The sequence below is a fragment of the Paralichthys olivaceus genome, chromosome 4 (assembly GCF_024713975.1).
Source record: "Paralichthys olivaceus isolate ysfri-2021 chromosome 4, ASM2471397v2, whole genome shotgun sequence".
In the NCBI taxonomy this organism is placed as follows: Eukaryota; Metazoa; Chordata; class Actinopteri; order Pleuronectiformes; family Paralichthyidae; genus Paralichthys; species Paralichthys olivaceus.
This window is the reverse complement of record NC_091096.1, coordinates 19429735-19451738: the sequence shown is the minus strand read 5'-3', so window position 1 is coordinate 19451738 and position 22004 is coordinate 19429735. Positions and strand designations below refer to the sequence as shown.

Genomic DNA, 22004 nt, shown 5'->3' with positions numbered 1-22004 from the left:
ATTATTATTATTATTAGAAGTAGTAGTACATAAAAAAGATCAACACATAAGAATTGAAATGTTCCACTGCTCTGTTCACTCGGGGGTTTAGTTAAAAACAGCCTCACTGTAGCTTTTAATGAACCCTCTTCTTTACTTGTGCTGTAACTATGGTATGTATTAGCATGCGTTTTGTCACATGTGACCACAGTGAACGCTGTTGAGCAAAAATTGTAGATTGTTATTTTAATGCTGATCCATAATTTCTTGCTCTGGTTCAACCAGTATTTTATGCTGACTTATGTCGGCTCATTTAAAAAAAAAAAGAGTGTACTGACATGATTGTCCTTCCTAATTAAACTGTATTTTAACCTTTACTATGATCTTATACTTGGCACTTGTTGCCACAGTGGTTGCTGTTCAGCAGGAGTTACACAGTTTCACTTTAAGAGTTTTTCATTAGAGAGGCGTGTGAGATCTTTATTTTGTCCACTTCAGCTGATCATGGAGGGTTTTTGATTAAGACTCAAGTGCACTGGTTGCTCCATGTGTGCAGCTGAGGAGGTGACTCCTCTGAAAGAAACTGTTCAAAAAAGGAGCTGGATCATGTTTTAGTGCAGCGAGCAAACCCTGCTCATCCCAATCAGACCTTCACTGGCAATTTACACATTTCTTTCATAACCACGACACTTATATGCATCAGATACAATATCACAGACCATGATTCATTGCTGACTACTGGGCGGCACTCGAGTCTAGTTCATATCTCATCTTACTGTCTAATATTATGCCTCTGTGGTGTAACACTGCCTCGATCACCATTTCCTAGACAACACCTCCATCTTCTTTGATATCCTTTCAGGAAGATGTTTGCATTGTTTTATTGGTGACTGAGAGGCATTTAATTCATCCTCTGTTGTTCTGAAGAAGCCACATTAAATGCAGCAAGAAGGCCGGGAGTGTGGTTGATCTTGTCCAGCCCTAAAGCTGGATTTATTAGCGGCCTCTTTGTTTGCCCTGGTCTGGAAGACAGCTGGCAACCGCCTATCTATTTGTGGTGAACATCTATTTCATTGTGCGAGGCAGGGAGGCAGCGAGAGGAGCAATTGACATCATGTGCTGGTCTGGGACAGGGATGAGCGATAGTGATGAATATAATGTGTAAATATGAGAGGAGGGGAGACCAAAGGAAGGTTTTGTTATGGTAATGCTGTTATAGGTGCTGATTGAGTGGTGATACTGCGGCGTGTGTGCATTCACACATGTGAGTGCATGTGTATGAGCAGCTGTGTGCACGCTGGAAACAAGATAGTGTGGTTTTGGTCGTCTGCACAGCCTCCTGAAAATAATTACTGCTCATCAGAGCAGCATCGGCAAGGCAGAAATTTATGTTATCTAAATGACATCTCATAGAATTGATAAGTTCTTTTAACTAATATCGTTCATTGTAATGAAAATCCCAGCCTGTATCTGGATCAGAACATGGCAGCTACAGCCTCTTATTTTCTTTTGAACCATCATGAGGCAGCAAAACAACAGAGATATCAGAATTAGCTGTCTCCAGGGTTCATAAAGTACTTTAATCTTTCATTTATTACAATAAGTCAAGAGGATTATTATTCAACTATGAAAAAACCTGAAGGATAATCCCCTCTAAAAGAAATTTTGCAATGTTTCTCAAACAAACGACTTGCCAACCTGCATGTAGCCTCTAAACAAACCTCCAAGTTTGGTCACCGAACAATAAAAGACACAAGCAACACAACACTACAATTTCTGCAAAGAAAAACGGAATATTCCGGGACTTGTTTCCAGTTTTTAGAAGGATTAGTGTGTTACATGCTGGGATCAGGGAAAAGAGGTGATGAATCTGTCAAGACAAGTTCCCAGCTCTAACTCGAATGTTTAGCTAATGATCGGCGGCTTAGGCAAAGAAAGAGGGCAAAAAAAAAAGGTTGAGGAAATTACTTGTTAGCACGGTTTTGATATGTCCAGGCCTCTGCATTCACCTACGACCGCTCTTTTAAATCTTCTCATCTAGATGAAAACATTCTCATTCAGCCCTCTTTCCTTTCTTCTTTCTGCTCTCCGAGTCTAATCTTGTAAGCCATTATTTTTCTATTTCCCCTCTCTGTCACTTTGCATTATTTTTGCTGCTGTAATTCCTATTCGTCCCTTCTGGAATCTTCCTGTCCTGCTTTGTCCCCGGGTCTAATCCGGACTTTCTGCCTGTTTTCAGTCCCCGGTCCCCATTCTCAGCGGGGTTCAGATGGAATAGCCATGCGTGACGCCCCTTCTATGGCAACCACACCTCCACAGGAAGGCAACGGCGACTTTTCGGATGGGCAGAGAAGGCCTTTGAGAAGCTGGCAGCAGAAGTAAATCCCTCTCTAAGGAACAAGGAGAATTAGCAGGGAGCAGTGGACTAGGGATTTAACCCTACCCCTCTCCTTTGAAAGGCGCAGTCAGTCCCACTCCTGCGGCTCGCCACAATCAAACAGAGAAGGAGTGGGGAGGTGGCAGTGGGGAGAGGAGAACACAAACTCCCTGAATGACACAAGCAGTGGATTGTGGAGGAGCCTAATCCCACTTTAATACCTTTCCAAGTTCAGCGCCTAAAGAATGCTCTTTAAAACAACACCACTGTGTGAGCAGTGAAGGTTGACCAGGGGGAGGCACGCCATTCAGCCTCCCCAACATTACCTGATTAGTGGTTTGAGGACCAGGCCAGTGGGCCAGCACGCCACCAGGAGACAGACGGAGAAGATGTAAATGATGATTTTATATATAGAAAAACAAATCGACAGGGGCTGCTGATAACATTAGCTGGAGAGGAGGTTTTGCAGTTTTCTGCGAGGCTCCACCAGGATATTAAAGATATCAAAGAAGCTGTCAGTGTGTCTGGAATCAGACTTAAAGTGATTTAGGGCGATCGTTCACTACTTTCTGCCTCTACTTGATCCCAGTGACCCGTCACACTAAGACCTGTATCCACCTCAAATCCACTTTCTGGTCGTTCAGCTGCTCTGGTAACACGACTCCCAGTGTCGCAGAGGCAAGGCCGATCAGCACCTTTAAGCTCGCCTGTTTATAAAAGACACCACAAAGAGGACCACCAGCACTACAACGCCGCGTCCTGGCTCTCGCTCTCCCCTCCTCCCACACCTGAGTGCGCAGATCAAGTGATGAGACCCTCCTGTGTGGATCAATGGCTGCATCTCAAGCGGAGGGAACTGTCAATATTTACCCAGGCCTCCCCAGAACTGGACTCATAAATGAAAAAAGAGCCCATCTCAGCACATCACTCTCTCCCAAAGGAATCATTACGTCCTTGGTTTTAATCCTGTGTCCACATACCTGTAATCCCTTGTCTGTCCTTTTCTTTCGTTATCTATGGTTGTCTCTCCCTCCCCGAGACAGATTATCACACTGCTGAGGCTTGTAACGCTACAAGCTGTGTTTTGAGCAAATGCAAGAAAGAAAACAACAAAGGGCACGATGAAAAAGACAGAAGCCAACAGAGACCGACAGTTATTTGTCTGATGAACACTTCAGCCGGGCCAAGTGCAGCTGAGAGACTTCACCCTCTCCGCTGCTCTTCTTCTCTTCCTTTTTCCAGGCACTTTAGAGAACTATGCACTCTCCCTTTGAACAGATTATAGGCAACTTAAAGTGTGACAACATCTTAAGCTCTCACCACATGTTGCCAATGATTTCCCTTCTACAGACATTACATTTAATGCTTCTGCCGCAGTGATAAGCATCAAGAGGACTGGGTGGGATAAAAGAAACCCAGAGGAATAAGAGGGAACGGGGGAAAGGGGGAGCGAGAGCGTAGAGCTGCTTATGTGTCTTGATAATCATGCTACATTTAGCAACACGTGCAACAATCTCACCTACTCCCCTTTTGCTATTGAACAACACTTGGAGAAATACCATAACAATTTGTGGAAAGAATAGCCCGGGCTATTATGTCACCGCACCCCTTCAAAGACAGAGGGGTTGAGGATTATCCAGGCAGCAGCTGTAAGCCATTACTTTGAAGATGGGCTCTCGTGTTTGGGCAGGAAACCTGTGGCCATGCCAATCATTGCTGAGGTGAGAGATGAGGCCTGGGAGGCAGGTCAGACAAGGGCCTCCGGGGCAGGATGAAGGGCACGTGGAGCAATCGGTCAACTGTGCACGCTCCATATTTTCTCTACTGGCTATATCTTGGCTACAAGCTAAATGTGGGATCAAACCAGACAGGAAATGATTTCTTTGTTTTCAGATCAGATGTGAGAGGGAAAGTACAATGTCCTCTGAAAGTGAGGTGTGAAGATTGACACACTTTCATATCTGTTGACTAAATGTATCCTTAGCATTAAGACTGAAAACAGGGTTAGACTGTTAATATAAGTGCAGCCGCTTAGCTTAGCTTCACAGAAATATTCAGGTTTATGATCACTTCTTAAACTCCATCTTGTTAATTTTTTGTCAAAATTAAACAAATAACAATAACGTAAATTATTATAATTACAGGTACAAACTGGCTGCTGGCTCAAGCCTTATCTTTAGCTCTGAAATGATCTTCTCATTTAACTCATGGCATTAAAGCATTTGGAGGAGGTTACATTTGCACCCCTGTCCATTTGTTTCCTTGTTGGTTTGTTTGTGTTTAAGCAAAAGCTACTGGATTGAATTTAGATGCTGTATGGGTCAGGGAAGAATCTATTGGTATTACTGATGTGGATCAGGGGAATTTTTTATCATAAAAAATCTCACATCACATCACACATTCATGGAACTAATAACTTCAAGTGTGTAAAATTTGGTGCAGCTTGATTTAATTAAGGCTGACTGTTGAGCCTTGGTGGCGGCCTGCGCTCTACTGAGTGCCACTCTAGTTTTACAGTTTTCACATACATCTGAAAGAAATGTTTGATGCCTGTATTTAATGAACAGCTAATTTTCAGGTGGATTCTTGTTCTGTTTGTTGTCTGGAATGACAACAAAAGGATCTGTCTCACAGATGCAGCAGAGGTCTCCAAAGTGTGCCGCAGTCACTTCTCAGCGAGTCACCGGACACGCCTCAGTATGTGAAAATTGCCTCTTAGCAACGGTATCAAGAGCTTTGGTCAAAGAGGAAAACATTTGATGCCCAGATGTTTTTTCTCTGCACATGAACGAAGGCCAACCTTTTCAACTTCGTCTCAACATCTTGAAAATTGCTTTGTTATGTTTGGTCCTGTTGTCCTTTAAATGCAGCAGACACTACATGTTGACCTAAAAATAGCGACCTGAATACAGCTAATACCAGTGATTGATTGCTTGCAGAGGGATTGATGATAAAAGTAAGCTCCGAATAAAAAAGTCGCACTTTGACACAATTGATTTGCATATTTAAACAGATCCAGCTACGGTTTAACGTCCTCCATTCTTAAAGCAAACTCTCATTCTGCTGGAGTAGAAAAGTAAAAAAAGTGGTAGTGATAACACTTTGTTCATAAATGATCTCAGTAGCTGACCTTGTTTCATAGTATCAGCATTTCTCTTTGGAGCATAGATTCATAGAGAGTAATGAAGCCAAATAAAAAGTGCCATCCTTCTGCTCCCAAGGGCCAGCTCCAGTCAGCTCTAAAAGCTGCTTAATCACCATCTCGTGCTTACTGCATTAGCATAATAATGGCCTTTAAATTGAGGCTCTTTGTTTTTTAATTAAACTCCCAGCAGGTAAAAGTAAAACACATTAACGGGAGATGTGTACACCACTAATGGCCCAAAGGTGCCTTCTTCATCACACAGCTCTGGCCACAGGGTTCTTCTTGTTCCCCGCGCTGAGGCGCAGCAGCGGCTGCCTGCGAGCTCACAGGGGAGGGAGGGAGACGAGCTGATTGCACTTGGCATAGCGAAGATAATAGCAGGGACGTGTTCGATGTGTTGGTGTATGCATATGCACCTGCCCTACATCTCAGAGGGAGCACACTTAGTAAAAGCTGCTGAGCAGAGCTATAGCGAGTGGCGCGTAAAAAGATGGTGGTTACAGTTCGTCTGCAGCAAAGTGTTTCCAGGATCGTCTATCCCACACGTCTGCTATTGTGAAAACAAATACGGCCACTTCATTTCTACGGCAGCGTGATCTCCTATGTGCTGGAATGTGCAGCAGCTCCTCAGACGAGTCCCCGGCCAGACAGACATATCTGTACATAACGCTATACGGCACAGCTGCACAAAGAAATCCTAACCCTTAAGTCGTTGTTCAAATGATCTCATTCCACAGATTGTGTGTTTCACAGATGCTCAACACTTCAAGTAAAGTATAAAACAAACGTGGTGTAGTAACTGAATGCAAGAGTCTGAAAACATGCAAATAATGTGCATGTATCTTTTTAAAAAAAATATTTGACCAGTCTGTCTTAAAGTAAATGTTTCTCATGGCCAGTGTTTTATTCAGGGGAGACTGAATGAGAAAAAACACATAACGCTAAATACAGTCAATACTGCATGTTCCTACAAAGCTCTAAAAGCGGTATGCAGAGAATGATCTTGCAGCATCAAGCAACCCGCTGCGTCTCCTCCTTCACATGTATCTGCTAATGAGTCACTGGGAAAACAGCATGGAAATAATCCTCCCCAGCCACACAGGTAGAACAAAGCTCATGGAGTGAAAAGGACAGTGTATTGGGCAGCAGAAGAGGCTAAGTACACATCTAAATACAAGAGTAAGCAGGCAGGCACACATGATGCTGTTTGGACAGCTGGTGTTCCTGAGTATGTAAAATGAGTGCAACATTGCATTTAGGCTCAGTTTTGAGAGCTCAGAACAAACAATACGTGCACAACAACATCAGTGAGGAAATTATTGTAAAGATGTTGTGTTTTTTTCCATTTTGGCTTTTTTCCTGCATATTTTTTACCTGTCCCCAAAGCCGTGTTGATCCTTGAACAAATAAATTAGGAGGTTTGTGAATTACCAGGCGTTTATAAAGTGCTTTTCTCTGCCCTGTTTGTAAGGATGATCACTGCTGGAGACATGACATGTTCACAACGAGGTGCTCCGTAAAAAAACAGCAAACAACCGAGGCCTGAATAGCACCAATTAATATCATACAGATGCACACATTTTATACACAGATTTTTAATAATTCTATGAGTATCTGTTTGTCCGCCCCTTCCAAGCTAATCTGTGTGAGGTGGAGCAGAGCTCACTGTTGAGGGCTCGGCCTCGCACGATGAGCCACTGCGAGTGATTGCCGCCTCTGAAAGAGCACGGGGAAGCAGAGAGAGTGATGGCTACAATAAGTGTAATGGCTATCACATGTTATAGAGCTATGGCCGGCTGTAACTACCAACAGATACATGGATTTCTTTTGTTATTAAAAGAAAAAACAAATCATCGTGGTTATCACTATTTTTGGAAAATAAAAAAACTATGATCTATTTTCCACAGTCAAATAATAATTTCAAATTGTGAAATATTTCTATCATGAAGTAAAAGAAGCTTTGACCTGACACGTGGACATTTTCTTTATTGTGAGAAAATAAATGGACTCATCTTCGTCAGATTCAGCGCTGGAATGGTTAAAAAACAACATTTGGATTGGAGGGCTTTATAATTACTATTGACCCAGAGGTTCTGGGTCTAAGAAATAAAACAAACAGTAATATGAGGTGTTCTAAAGCACAAGTCTGCAAATATGCAAAGACAGGGTCTGGTGGAGAGAGCATCATGCTTTGGCTTCTTTTCTCCGCTCCTAATCTGTGGGCCTACACAATATTAAGACGGCTTTGGAGCCACTTGTGACCCAGCTGTGCACTAATGAAAAATTCCACAGCTCTGTGCAGGGGCCAATGGAGCTTGACCCCTTTCCACCCTGAACCAAGCAATGTCCATCTTGAGGAGTTTACCAGGCCTGAAAGATACTGGATTAATAGATAGAAAAGGAGAAAGAGAGACAATCTGGGAAAGACTGGAGAAAAAAAAGGCACTTGTGTGTTTCCCCCCTCTCCCTTCTTCTCTTCCTCCAATCTTTAGTATATTGGTGTGAAGTAAAGTGTTTGCCCAGGTTTTAATGGGCAGAGATGATCTGCAGATCATTGTGATGTGGGGCAGGTTGTATGGGGGGCACCCTGTTTACTTAACAGAGATTCAGTCTAAGCCCAAAATTAGTTTGGAGGGAGAGAATGTGAGGGAACCAGGAATTAGACGTTGTTCACATGATCCGGATTCGTGTGTTTGTGATTCCGCTGCCCTTGATTCTCTGTGTCTGCATCCTCACCGAGACAAAAGTCAGCTCTATAGAAGCAGATATAAAAAAAAACAACAGGCACGGCGAAAGGTCCACAGAGTAGAAGACACAGCTACAGTACGCAATTATAAAGTAATGTACACCATGTTAACTACTCAGATATGTCAATAAGCAGGGGTGGCTTTTATAAGGATGTATATGTTTTGGTCTAGTCTGTCTTTCATTATCTCATCCCTTTTTTTTCTTTGCATTTATTTATCCAAACTGAAACACCCACATCAGCCGCCCACTCATCTGCTGCAGTTGCTAACGCTCAGCCACAGAGATACATAACCATGCAGATAACATCTAGGAAAATAGCAAAGAAACGGAGAGGAAAATAGACAAGAAGTGGAATGAAAATGATGCCTTTTCTCCAGGAAAAATGGACGTCACGATTTTCATCCTTCTTTCTCTGGGATTGGGACATTTTTGATCTTAATTAGATCTTGAAAACCAGAAGATGGTGGAGACAGAAAGACTGTGGTGGGACACATCACTCAAGCAGGATCGATAGCAAGAATTTCACCCCGAACGACCTTAACCATAAAGACTCATCAGATAATAATCGTCTGTTTAGCGGCATCCAAATCATCAGTGCTTTGAAATTGCCACACACTGTAAAAAGATGACTCCACCTATATTACGCTTGAGGGAATAGATTACAGATCTAAATGAGGGGTGGAAGAGCGGGGGATGAGAGAAAATGAAAAAAGGGAGAGCAAATAAAACAAAAATAAACATTGTTATTGAAAGACAGGATGCTTTAAGACCCGGGGGCCAGGGATTAACATTCAGATTAGCATTCAAATAATATATTTGAATTTCTGATCAGCAACCCTCTTCAAAGAGCTAAATCCCAAGATTAGCAGGTGTTATGCTAAAAAGCTGTGTTTTTTGTCGGGAATGTCGCTACACTAGCCAAACAAATATGTCTTTGAGTGTGAAGGGCTGGCATGGATGTATGGCTGTAACCATGGCGACTGGCTGGTAGTTAGGAGCCTTGGAGAGGAGCGCAGTGTTGGAATGTGTCAAACAGACAGAGGGGCGCACATACACCGCAGAGCAAACCAAAAACCTGCTGTTTCACTAAAGACCATCAGTGACATTATTGAGACCACCTACAAATACCAGGGGGGTAGAGAGGGACAGGAAGGTCATTTTGAACAGTCATTATTATTTTCCTTTTTTATTCATTCTGTCTTGGTTTGATTTAAGAGTGTCTGAGTGAGGGAGTCAAACATAAAAGTGGTGAATTTATATTGGAAGAAGAAGAAGAAAAAGATCTATAGCTCCAGTAAAAGAGTCACACTGTGTTCAACAAAATGCCAAGAGCTCCACATTTTATCTACCATGGATTTTCTTGGTGAACTTTAGATGCAGAGAAATAAAGACTGAAATATTTGTAAAACATTGAACGTAACAATCAGATCTACCAGCACACCTATGATAGATGTTGTTAAAAGTCTTACAATTACACAGTTCAATGCAGTTTTATATTTCTGTTTAATTTTAGACACTGATTTATGTTCCAATTATTACACAAATTAAGTTTTGTTTTGTATATTCACATATATTTACAGATCGTTAATTTACATATATATATATATGTTTATGAATTTTGGTTGCCATGTGATTCTTTTACTACAGTTCAGAGGTGAAACTTTTATTTCACTACAGCTAAAGATATTTTTTACTTACATATGTGAATCACTAAAAATATTAGGTCCTTAAAAAAAAAAATTGTTTTAAACGAACATCATACAAACTTAGCGCCACCAAAATCATTCTCATAATCAAATAATATTATATGAAATAATATAACACTCCCTGGTGCTATATTTTTGATTTATGAGTACTTTAGTAAATTTTGCTTAAAATACTAACATTTACTTACATCTTATTTCCTATATCTGAAATATGTAGCTTTAAAAAACAGTCCATAATATTTTCATTTATAATTACATTATTGTTGTCTAAGATATAAATTCCTCCCTAGGTGCAAATAAGTCTAAAAGAACAATAATTGAATTGTCTGGACTTGCTGCAACCCGTGTTGTGTATGTGCATGTTTGTGTGTTTTATCTTGAAAGGGAAATTCTCTCTCCATCGTAGCAGCTAATGTTACTGTGAAACTATGTTGTTCACGTCTTCAAGTACTCAAGCATGCATTTTGCCCCAGGAGGTCTGGCAGAGGAGTTTGTCTGATGTCTTTTCTGATTGTTCTCTCTCTCTCTTCTGTCTTTCCCTCACACCCACACAGAGACACACACAAACTGAACATTTGTCTGTCATGTGGTTGGCGGAGTGTAAAATCTCATCTCTCCAGCTGGAAGAGAACAGGTTCGACAAAATTCCCTTTTCTCCACGTGGAGCCTTTAAGGCACAGTGTAGACTGGTGATACATGGCACGGCACGTCTTTCTGCAAACCAACCGACAGCGGATCTGCATGGCCCTGCGGCGCTCACCTCCAGTCAGCTCAGTGGTGTTGCCACAGCCCTTTAGTGACTGCGTTATGACCCCTGGAAGAGCACTGACAGGGTTTGTTTTCCCTTTCCTTCAGCTCAGGACTCAATAAATTGACACTGTGATGCACTGCGGTCTGCAGAGATACAGGTGCCTCAACTCAATGGCTCATACATACAAGGCCTGGTTTAACCGCCTCATGTGAATCCTCAGGAGACCGTGATGCGGCAGCAGCTGTAGTTATGCATATTTGGTTGTGAACAAGGCCGATCTCACTGGTGCCCCTGCCACTCATTGTGCACATGACTGGGCCGATATGGATCCTTATTTGTCTTCAGCTACAATGACAATGAGTGCTGCCACAGTGACACCCGTGGTCAGCCCTCTCAGCGAGGAAAAAGGTTTGTATTCACCCACCGATTTTACACTCTCTTTAGGGCCAGGAGAGTCTTTGTGTGCTGGGGAGCAGCCCATTCTCTCTGGCTGTCTGAAAAAAGCAGCTGTTTCTATAATGCTGCTGCAGCACTTTATGCTGCAGAATGATAAATGAAGGGAAGAGAGGCAGAGCTGAGGTGCAGCTGAAGCACACACACGCAGAGACAATGGCATCCGAGGGTTTGTGCACTACATGGATCTGCTCCCTACGCCTCTCTCTTTCAGCCTCTGCCTCTCTGTTGCTTACACACACACACACACACACACACACACACACACACACACACACACTCTCTCTCTCTCTCTCTCTCTCTCTCTCTCTCTCTCTCTCTCTCTCTCTCTCTCTCTCTCTGTCTCTCTGTCTCTCTGCAGGTTAGAGTCCTGGAGCTCACCCATAGCTGGAGGTTATGTGAGCGTGTCGAAGCGGGGCAGGGTGTGGGGGGGTCTAAACAGACTGACATGTCCCACCAGTCCCTGTGCAGACCCAGGGGAATGAGAGGTTGCGGTGTCTGTCCCACCGGGACCTGTCGCTCCTCTGTCCTCAGGGCAGTCATCTTCCTCTCTACCACCAACCTAATGACAGAGCCCCGAGGCCTCATCACTCCACCCCCGCCAACCTCCTCCCCTCCCCAGCTCCACGCTCCTCTCTTTCTCCGTTGTCCTACCCAGGTGTCTGTCAGAGGGGTGTCTGCTCCGCGACTGGTGTAGCTGTCCACATAAAGCCACCCCCCCTTCCCCTCTCCCCGCCGAGCCTCCTCCCCATGGCCCGGGGCTCAGTCTTTCATTTTGAAGTGGCGCAGGCCAGCTCTGCACCAGCCTGGGCCCTCAGCCTGCAGCCTGCTCCATTGTTTGGCCTCAGAGAAAGACTATTATTTCAACTCAATTTACTGTGAGTAAACACTGAGTGATAAGGCCCCCTGTCCTATCCCTCACACACACACATGCTTCTGTGATCCCTCCCTCCCTGACCGTGGGCTGTAATATACACTGCCAACAAATCACTGCTCTCAGCCCGTTGCTATCACTGGCTTTAGAGTGGAGCTTACTAATTCACTTTCCAACACAGATCAGAGGACAGGCCTCATGTGTTTCAGAATATGGCTCCAGCACCGAGCGGCATTTAAAGGGCTTGTGGCCCTATGGTGGACTGTTATAAATTTTAGAGAAGAGCTGCCTAACATCTTTACCCGACTATTCACATGCTAAAGCGGCAATAATCGGGTATAAATATTCAACGATTTAAACTGTGAAACACTGCTGCCACAGTTTATTAAAATAAAGAATTTTAATCACTTTTGGCATCAAGAATATCAAAGACAAGCCGTGTTATAAAGGGATCGTCACCTCAGAGCAGTCGAGGGCAGAATAATCAAGATGGTATTTTTTTTGTTTCCTGCACAATCAATGCAGAGTGACTCACAGCTGCAGCAGTGAGACCAAGTGAACAAGAACACGACTGAGGTGGAATCATTCACACACAAATATGATGCTTTTCAGCCAGTATGAGCCTTTTTTAAATTTTCATTGTTTGGCCACAGAAAAGTCCTGGATCCCTCTTCTGTGTGAGGAACTGTACTATGTCTTAATTATACAGAATCATCAGCCACCTTTAAATAGCAGTCGTTTGCACTGTCTCCGCCTTATGTGGTTAACATAATTATTTGGCGCCTACTTCATCTTGGGCAGAAAGAGGCTGACACAGTAGCACAAACTAATGTGATAAAAGCTTAGCATATCACGGCTTGATTCTGGGATTTTAAAGGTAAGTGTTTATGACAAGGTAATAATGCCTCATGCAAAAGGCTGGCCTGTAAATTGGTTAGTTAGGGCATGATGGATGAGGGGGAGCCTAACCTTATTTCCAATAGAGCCTCTTGATTTCTAGAGCTGAGGATAATGAATTTGATTTAATTAGACCATCCCTCATCTAATTAAGGGTGGGAGAAATCTGACCCTGTGTGTAGTCTTAAAACAGACAGATCTTTGAACCATATGGACACATACAAACAAAGATCGCAAATTAACTAGTTTGAAAGAAAGGAGCACTTCAATAAAGAGGCACTGCATTAGCAACGATCCCTGGTTATCGAACCCATGCTTCATGAAATAAGCAGCGGAAATGTAATCAATTAAAAAAAATTATTATTGTGTGAAATAAAAACAAACTATCAACCCAGATGAAGAGATGAGAAAATGGGACAAGGGATTAGGCAACAGCTATAAAGGTCCAATTAAAGTAGTGATTCATCATCAGATTATTAATGAAGCTTATGAGGTTCCTCTGTAGTATTGGTAATGGGCTGCTTGGCCTATCTCCCCCTTAAACCCTATGGTGGACCTGCTCCTTACACTGCCAAGGTAATCTCTTTAAAGGCCAAGGAGCTCCAGCCTCCAGGTCCCAGAAGACGCCCTTTGCGCTTCTCCCACCACCTGCGATACTCTGTGCTCCACCTCACAGGCTTGACAACTCTCATTATGGTTCCAACTTTTCTACGCTTTGCCTTGGAGAAAAAAAGGGAAAGAAAAACTCTCCCAGCTTGATCATTGTGACAGCCCTGGGTGTTACATTTTGTCATCCTCTGACTAACTGGATGTTCTCGCAAGAGCCTGGAAATCAGCTTCGTCCAGGTCCAGATATCCAAAGCCAGTTCTGATTCGCTTTAGGCTTTGATGATGGCTGTGGCTATGGGCGATTGAAATACCTCAAATCAGCCATTATTACTGCATATGCTAGAAAGCCTTACAATACTTATCATTGACAGTCCATCTCCTAGTGCCCCTTGTAAGCAAACAATACACATCCCCATAGATGCTTAGGTAGCCAACACACTGCAGATCCAATTACCTGTAATACACACTTCAGTTTATCTCACTCCCAGTCATTATCTAAATTGCCGACATATTATTAGGGTACCTGCTTGAGAAGTGTGTGTGTTTCCTTTGTCTCCTAATAGGGCCCAAAGGGAGTGTTGTTTTGTACGCATCCCTCTGCAGGCTGTAAAGAAATGGGCTTTATAACCGTTTTCCGAAACAGAGGCGTGTGGGAAACACAGAACACCTCACCATTATGCACCAAACACAAAGGCATATGTCATGACATGGTGAGTGGTGGAATCAGGAGATTAATTATGTGATTGTAGAGCGAGGAGTCAGAGTGGTCCCTCATTACATTACCCCTGATCTCCAGAGGAGCCCAATTGACTTCAGAGGCACACAGGCTCCTCCAAAGAAGATCCACACTGATTGAGAACTGTGACAACTATTAATGGTTGATTTTGCATTGCCTCAGTGGAAGTGATTCTCTAGGTGTTATTCACCATTACAACACTGAGGTTAAAAGTGTGTATTTATAATTAGGGAGTTGCTTTTGCATGAATTGAGCTTGAAAACTTCAGGTTTAATTGATATCTGTATCCTTAGTTATCTTCGTTACCACTTATAGGCATTTAATATTCTGTCCCTAGACTCAAAAACTATGGTTTCCAGTGAAATCCAGGGTCCTAGTGAACTCAGAAAAAGCAAATTCCTGAACAACCATGGATAATCATGGTGCATTTTATTTGAAATGAAGCTGCTTTTAAAAGCAGTTGAGTGCATTGCTTTTGACCGCCAAAATTCCTCTTAAGATCACAGATATTAAGAAAAAATGATCCTCAAGCAGAGAACCTCAGACTGTGATCATGTGAGTGCAGCAGAATGTTTTGCCATTGCAGCTACAGTTTGTGGAAAGACTCTATCGTTGCATAACAGTCACTATTCTTTGTTTGATGCTTTCACTTATTTAATGAGTGGACCATCACCAAGACTGTCACAAGGCCACAAAGGGAGAACTGAAGGCCAATCGCACCTCTCATCATTCAAATCGTGTCCGCACAAGCGAGATGTACTCTTGACACTGGCCGCTCCTCCGAGGGCCATATATGCAATTGCTGAATAGCTGCAGCTGGAAATGTCTCATCCATAGGGACACTCGCAAGCAATAACAGGCCGTATGAGAGACAGACAGCTAGATTGAATAGAGAGACAGCTAGACAGGCAGAGATCAAGTCCAATCCCGCTCCCATCATCTGGCTGCACGCTCGCAGGTCAGGCTTAGCTAATCTAATTCCTGGGCTTTCCCACAAAAAGCCAAGTGCCACTCAGGAGAAGTGCCAGAAAAAAGAAAGCGAGAGGAAAGGGGTTGGGAAGTGGACGAGGAGTGGGCTGGTGGTGGCTGTGGAGGGGGTGGTTGTGGTGGGCTTGAATAATTATAAATCAGAGGAGCTTAACCTTCTGGGGAGTTAATTTGAAGAGCACTGGGGACAGGGGAGTGGGACTCTTTATTTCCCTGGGGTGCCCCTAATGCCATTGTGAGGGAATGGAGAGATCAGGACACGCGGCAATATCGTGTCTGTTAGCGACCATATGACGAGCTGACCCCAAGAGTTCACAACCACACCTGCCGTCATCAGGGCTAATTTGTTAAACATATCAATAGCGCTCTGCTGGTCCTTTCTCTGCCACACCGGACCATTGATTCTGCCACGGCGCTGAATGACAAACCCCGACCCCCTCGACTTCAAACCCCACCGTCAACCCTTCACCAACAGACACATCAAATTTATGACCTGTTTTATTTTCAAGAAATGTACAAGGAAAAAAAAAAGTTGGATGATAATTAAAGCAAAAATAAATCAATCAATTTTATATCTGTTGGCTTTCTGGCAACAATTTCATGTCAATCTACAAATTTATTACACCTACTAAAAGCCTATTTACACACATAACATTGCTTTGCCTCCACCAGCCAGCCCACATGCACAGTAAAGCAGGGAGAGACACGTACAGCACTGGAGGACGGGGGGAAGACAAAGAGGGGATAGAGACGCAAACCAAGGGTTAGATAAATCACAGCATGCACAGAAATGATACTTTGCAGCCCTTGGTTCTGTGAGCGCTGTGAGTTGGAATTCTTTTATTTGGACCGGGGGCCTCTGTCTCAGGGCTCTCACCGGGAGAGTCTCCTGTCATGTTTGGAAGCATAGAGGCTGAGGGATTGGCTGGCTGGCAGAAAGAGTCTGTTGTGTGGCTGTGGCAGCGGCGGCGGCAGCGGCAGCAGCAGCAGCAGCCTATGGCAGCACAGACCTCGACATCTGGATCCAGTTTGCTGAAAGCACACTCAGACAGGCCTGACTCTGCCAAGGGGAATCTCAGCCCTTTGATTTCTACTCCCATGGCCCGCTCTAATTGTCATCCCTCATTACTTAGTCAAAGGTGGAGGGATGAATCATAAACTATTACAGAGAAATGACATTTCCTGCTCTGAGAGAAATCCTCCTCAGCCTCGCTCCTCATCTCTTCTCAGCTGATAAGGACGATGAATTTTACACACGGCCGGACTGCAAACAGCTCTCCTCTCTGCTCGTGTAATTAAGATGTAGCTGAGAGGGTCTGTGATCTTATGAAACCGCAAACGAGGCGAGAGGGGAGGGGCGAAGGTTGCAGCCGCTTCGATGACAGTCGACAATTAGAGAGGGGATCTCTGCTGTCAGTAACATCTTCACAAAATAATAACCCTACGCTCAAACTGGGCTTTAACAGTAGCAACTGCAGGAATTGCTGCAAATGAAAGCAACATGTTTTTTTGTTGTATATATGGAAAGTACATATGGCAACAATACAGCAGGTCTCATAATTTATAGTTAAAAGAGACAGAATTATAGCAGAGTTTAATGTGTGCAGAGCATCTACTGAGGCTTTTTAAGCACTTTCTCACTGTAAATAATCTGATTTGCAACAGGATAATTGTATTGCTTTTCTGTTATCAAGACCTCAAACGTACCCCTGCCGCAACTTTCAGCTATCAGCTCAACCCTCTCGTTCAAATCCACTTCAACCAATTAATCACCGTGCTTCAAATCGCATAAATTCCTGCAATTTATTTGAACATCATTTGGAGAAGCACCAGAGCAATTTTGTTGATTGATTCAAGAATAATTGTAAGCAATAGCCAAAAAACTGTCTAATTGAATAATAAGAATTCTTTGCAAGATGTCAACTGAATCAGATCAAAGCAGAATCAATGTGATACAATAACTGTATCATAAAGAAGCAGCCAAGTGTAGCTGATGATATAACCAGTAATGACAGCAATGTGTCTGTGCACAGCACGGGGCCAAGTGAGAACAGGTTTTGTTGATCTAAAGTAGATCACAGCCTTAGCTACAGTACCTTCTCCGCCTTTGATATTTCCTCTTGTTTGTTTTGGAAACTCAATGGTGTGTGAATGTGTCCTGTGTTTGAGTGTGAGATGTGCCTTGCTCATTACCCCAGAAGTGGAATGTGTTCTCTGCTTTCTATGACACATGACAGCATTCGTCATTCGGCAGCATAGAACTACGCTGATGACAGATCACTCAATCCTTTTTAAGGGTAATTTTATTTTTACCTGAAACAGAGAGGAAGTTGTGTTGTGGAGTAACGCTCCTCCTCTGTCAGTGCATTGTCGACCGGGATCAAGTTTCAGCATCATGTACCGACTTACTGTACATTTGTGGGAATACTGAATGGCTCAGAAAGATGTATATCAGCGTCGGCTCCCTTACACTGCTTTGACTCGTCCTTTTTTTATAGCGGTCATCATTCACTCACCACTAGCTAGATGAGCCATTTTTTTCCAACTCTATGCTAAGCCTACCATCAGATTAGGCAGTCTCTGATTACAGCGCTAATTGTGCACGTCCACTTAAGAAGCTGACAGCTTGGCGAATGAGGAGGCTTGCAGGCCTCCGCGGCATGACACTCATCCATCACAGCCTAACCGATTGCATCCCTCTGAAGGCTCAACACGCTAACACCATTAGCTCTACTGCTGGGCATCTAACTAGCACATCACTCACACGGCTACATGCTAACAGCATTACGGCTAATGCTGCCCCTCTAACTAACACATCCGTCATAGGGCTAGAAATCCTACGGCTCTACTGGAACACATGAAACCACAGTGTCTCTCAGAGACAATCACCCGCATTATTTTGCTCCTGTTACTTCTGTTGCTCCGGTGCTAATATGCTCATTTGTCTTTGACGATGCCGAGTGCCACTGAAAGAAAGTTGTTTTGATCCCGTTTCCCTCTGCCAACAACAGATCTGGGTGTATGGGATAAATACGCATGCCTCTGTGAAGGGAGCTATTCAAATAGGATTATGATTTCATATTTCACAAAGACAGTACACCACTAGGATGATTTTTAATTAGAACCAGAATCGGTAAAAAGAATGGGGCATGGAGACAATAAAATGAGGAATGCATTCATCCATGGGATGATTCTCTAGCTTTATTTAAGATCCGTGCCAATGTGCTAAAAGCATTAATGAAGTTATAAAGAATTATGAGGGGAAATCAAATTTGCCTCGCCACTTGAGCGCCACTAAAATGCCAAACAATAAACTACCAGATTGCAAATTAGATCAGTAAAAATATCAAACACATTGCGGTGCAGGAAAATCCATAATTGCATTTAGTGCCTGGCCTCTCCTGGGGGAAGAGACACTAAAGATCATCAGCAGGCTACACAGGAGCTGCTATTGACAGAGCGGTAAAAATCGACAGGCTAACTAAATAAACACTCCAGGCTCCATTAAATATTCAACGACTGAGATTTGACAGTCTAGCGTGCCTGCCTCTCCCCATCGCCTCCATTGGCTTCCCTCTGCAGCACATCCTCTCCCTGTCTTCCCTCCTCCTGTACCACCCCCCTCCCCACCAGCACCAGCACCTCTCCCCTGTGACTCCTGACAGCAATAAATGATGCGGTGCCTGAGGGCGTTGCTCCAGCGGGAGACCTGGGAGGATAGAGCAGGAGAGCAAAAGAAATAAAGGGGAGACAGCCTATGACCAATGGCCATTAACCAAGGACTGAGACAGGGCCCTATGACATCTACTACTGACACCCCACCCCCTCATCCCCCTCTCAGGCCGACTCACACATGCACGTACCCTGCTACAGCCTCCTCTCTCCATTTTGTTCTTTATATTTCAAAACCACAAAGACAGCTGAGCCAGAGAGCTCATGCAGAACTGTAGAAAGGTGGTTTCCGTTTCCATTCTGCTAACTCAATCATAATCAAACAGTTTATCCCATATGTTTGAAATAAAACTTGCACCTAGACGGACGTTAAAAAACCCCTCCGCTCATGTGCCATCAAAACTCCGCTGCTGCCTCTTGACGAGATCATATGCATTCATCTGCCGATGCGAGCCGAGCAAGGTTATGCAAATGAGAGATGACAGTGTTATTGTGTGAGGAATATCAATGGAGTAATTACTGTTCCATGTCGGGCTTTTGGCCCTCCGTTGCTGCGCCCAGCCAGCGTGCTTCATTTCTCAGCAGCCCTCTCAGGGGACAGATGAGCGGCGTGCTCTGGAGAGCAGAGCTAATAATGGCAGCTCGGATACAGGCAGGGCTTAGACGAGCCCCGGGGTCCTGAGCTGCAGACTGCTAAACGTTGCAGGGGTCTCAGGAGAGCCCCCCAGCAAAGATGAAATGATTAAAAAACCACCCAACGTGACTGACAAGCTGACCGGCCACCTATAACTCTTTGTGCGTTGGGTTGAACCACCAGTGCTCGCTTCAATCATAACAGCGGGTTACCTCTCTGGACATTAGTACAAGGCCTGATTATGAGTCTTAGTAGAGAGAAGAGGAAGGAAATAAAAACCAATGTTGTCAGATGAGAGGAAATGTTCCAGGGAGCTAACCAGCATAAATGTGCTCCCACTTACTGAAACACGTCAAGTTGTAAAATGACTCAAATGAATTGAAGGGATTTGTAGGTCACAAAATAGAAAAGAAGAGACGGAGATAGGTAAACACAAAATAATCCTGTACTTTGCTTCCCTGACACTGTGAGTCAGATCATGATGATTTGGTCTGGATTCTTTTTGCAGTCTTGGCAGCCATCCAATGAGCAAACTCCTTTGGCATGTAAACTGTCATCGAATTTAAAGCTCAAATTTGTTGGGTTGTTTAACAAAGCACGCTCTTCAACGTGCAAAACGGCTGCATGTAACGTGTCAACTTTATCATCTTTTACATGTGAAGGATTGTCTAATAAATAAAAAGGTTAAGCAGCCAATAGTTCACCTGATGGGCGAGAGAGGCAACGTGAAGAGAAACTTCAAAGAAGGAGGAAAGGTACAAACCCTGGAGCTGTGAATTAACATACCAGGCAGGAGGAATGTTTCTCCCACACACCTTAGTGAAGCAGCAACCTAATCACTTTCTCTTTCATGAAAAAAAATCCCCTTCCAATTCTGTGTTTGTGCATTTTGTATTACCATTGAATTCTATCTGCATTTAAAGCAGCTAAAGAACTAAACGTTCAGATTTCACAATCTATAAAGGAAACAGCTTTAGATAAAATAAAATGAATGAGTGTTATGTATTTTTTAAAATATTTTTTGGTTAAATGGAGACTTCTTTGCAAGCGTAAGGGGAGGGCAGCATTTATTTATGTTTTATTTTAATGTTCCTGTGCAAATGAAATACTAAGAAAATAATTAAATGACATTGTTGAAAATGATCATTCCTTTGACATACTATGGTTATTACAGGGTGATTATTGCAGTACAAAAAAATGGAAAAAAATAGTTTGACCTTCCCTCCCTGCACCAGTAATTTAATATAATATTACTTACAGCTTTATCGCTACGATATACAAAGTACGGATGTTTTTACCTAAATACCAGATAAAATCTCACAATCCCCCCAAAATACAACCCCGTCTGCACCTTCTGATATCTCTGTCGTGATCTGGGGTGTTGCGCTTACGAGACAGGGGCCGCATGAAAAAGGAGGTTCATGCGCTGCACTTGTACCTTCACACTATTCATTTCCAGGTCAGGTGCACCTCTCACACTGTCCAGACACCTCATACATCATGCAGGCAAGGACCAGCTTATCTCCATACTTATCTCCCGAGTAATAATTCCCACTTAAAGCTGTAGCCTGCAGCAAATGACCGGCCGGAGCGAGAGTGGCAGGCCCAGGTGCACTCCCTTTACAAACATGAATACATGAGAAAACTAAACTAAACAATATATATATATTTGTATATATATATAATTTAACTTGTGCATGGCAAAAAAATGTGAAATTGATTGTTGTCCCTGATTGGAATGTGAAATCAAAACAACAACAACAACAACAACAACAAATATATTATTTAACTTTCCTGAGGTCAAAAAGTGAAACTGATTTATTACCTTTGCCCCCGGTGTAATATGGTGCTGCAGCGTGGGGTTGGGGGGTATTCAAGGGGCACTTGTGTGAACATACTCAGCTAAAACAGTCAACTCAATCAGCCGTTCCTGCTCGACGAGCACCAGAGTAGAGCCCAAGCTGAGCTACACACACAAGAATACTTTTCCTTGTAAGACAGCCGACCACCCCTCCTCCTCCTCCACCCTCACACAAATTCACAGAGGGAGAGAGAGTCAAACACGGTTTTCATGTTTCTCATTTCAATCGTGAACACGAAAGAGAAAATAATATAAGAATATTAAGTGCCCAAAAAAAGACACCTAAAGTACATTTGCTAAATGTGAAATGTCTCCTCCTCGCTGACATTGTTCTTTTGCTTTACAGGCCTGTTTTTTTGGACTTAACGGCTGTTTTTTTTCACAGCAATAAAAAAAAAGAAAAGAAAAGCCCAGCCTGACAGAGATCTGCCTCTCCCTGACATGGTCTCTTGATGTCATAAATCTGAGTGTATGACTAACTGGCTGTTTTGTTTATTATTCCTGTTTCTTTGCTTAATGTCCTTTCAACAGAGCTTTGATCCTGCTAACCTTATGGATTCTCACCATAAACACTT

The 22004-nt window shown here is 43.3% G+C and overlaps 1 protein-coding gene across 2 annotated transcripts in view; it reads right to left on the bottom strand.

Annotated features, from left to right (window-relative positions):
- Positions 1 to 22004, bottom strand: part of lmx1bb (LIM homeobox transcription factor 1, beta b) — a 47519-nt gene that overhangs the window by 7764 nt on the left and 17751 nt on the right. The gene's annotated exons all lie outside the window — the stretch shown is intronic.